The 1,204-nt window shown below is 27.8% G+C and overlaps 1 protein-coding gene across 3 annotated transcripts in view; it reads right to left on the bottom strand.

Moving 5' to 3' along the window:
• The window catches only part of LOC107631316 (carbonic anhydrase 2), a 9,699-nt gene that overhangs the window by 3,898 nt on the left and 4,597 nt on the right, over window positions 1-1,204 (bottom strand). The window lies entirely within an intron of this gene.

The raw sequence follows: 1,204 nt of genomic DNA, 5'->3' as shown, positions 1-1,204 counted from the left end.
AGATCACAGATCACTGAATAAAATACAAGTTAGTATGATATTTTAAAAATAAAAGAAAAACGAATAAATAAAAATGTTTAACTATTGAATTACAATAATATATAATAAAGATAATCTATATATATAAATTTTTATCAAAATTGAAAATCAATAAACAAGCAATTGAAAAGTTTATTTATTTATGTATATTTTAAAGGGTGAAAACTCAAGTGCAGTGCGAAGTCGATAGGTGGGAGTTGTTAGATGATTTGACTGATTTGATTAAATTTTCATCTAACGGCTCTCAGCTATCAACTTCACAATTTTCACCATTTTAAAGATATATATTATATTAATTTTTAAGTATATTAAAAATATAGCAAACAATTTTAGATATACAGAATTTTTATTATTTAGATCCAACTATTGACTTTAAAAAAAAATTGATTCCACTTATAACATTTTTATAAGCAAGACAAACCTATGTCACAGTGAAAAACACAGGAGACAAAGCAAGTAACCTTTTTATGTCCGAAAAAATTATGAGAGATAGAAAGGCACTTTAAAGAATGCCCCCATTTATTTTGGGTGAGATCCTAAATCTATTGCCATGTTACTACCACTACTAGTCTATGATCCTATGTGTTCCCATTGCCATCTCCTCTCCAATGAATTCATTGTAATGTTAAGATAGTCAACTTATAATGTCGCTTATCACAAGTGCCAATAATGCGTGTCTGACGTTATTTTGGGCCTATAACCTTATTGGTCCCACTCTCATCAATAGTAGTAAATTCACAATTGTTACAGTCGCTATTTTTCTACTTTACATAAGTGGCCACGCTCATGATCCTCATAAATAAAACTCTTGAATTCATGTTACCACTACAAGAACACCTTTACTTTAGGGGCAGTTCCGTTATTTCACCAGCCATAAAGCAGTCAAGTACTACTAATGCCACAAAAAACAATCACATATTCCATCCACACAACCCACAAGGTTCGGTTCCTCTGCTGTCAGGTGCAGATGCGATGCCACTATTCAATAATAGTCTCTTTAGTCCATCAACAAATTTTAGTTAATATGTAATTAATATTATTTTTAAAAATAAAAAATATTATTATATATTAAAATTAATTACTAAAATCTTTTATATATAAATATATGTATAATTTAATTTATTTTTAATATATATTTTATATTAATAACTACTTTTGATGAATG

This window comes from Arachis ipaensis, chromosome B03, assembly GCF_000816755.2.
Source record: "Arachis ipaensis cultivar K30076 chromosome B03, Araip1.1, whole genome shotgun sequence".
Classification (NCBI taxonomy): Eukaryota; Viridiplantae; Streptophyta; class Magnoliopsida; order Fabales; family Fabaceae; genus Arachis; species Arachis ipaensis.
This window is presented reverse-complemented; position numbering and strand designations above follow the sequence as displayed.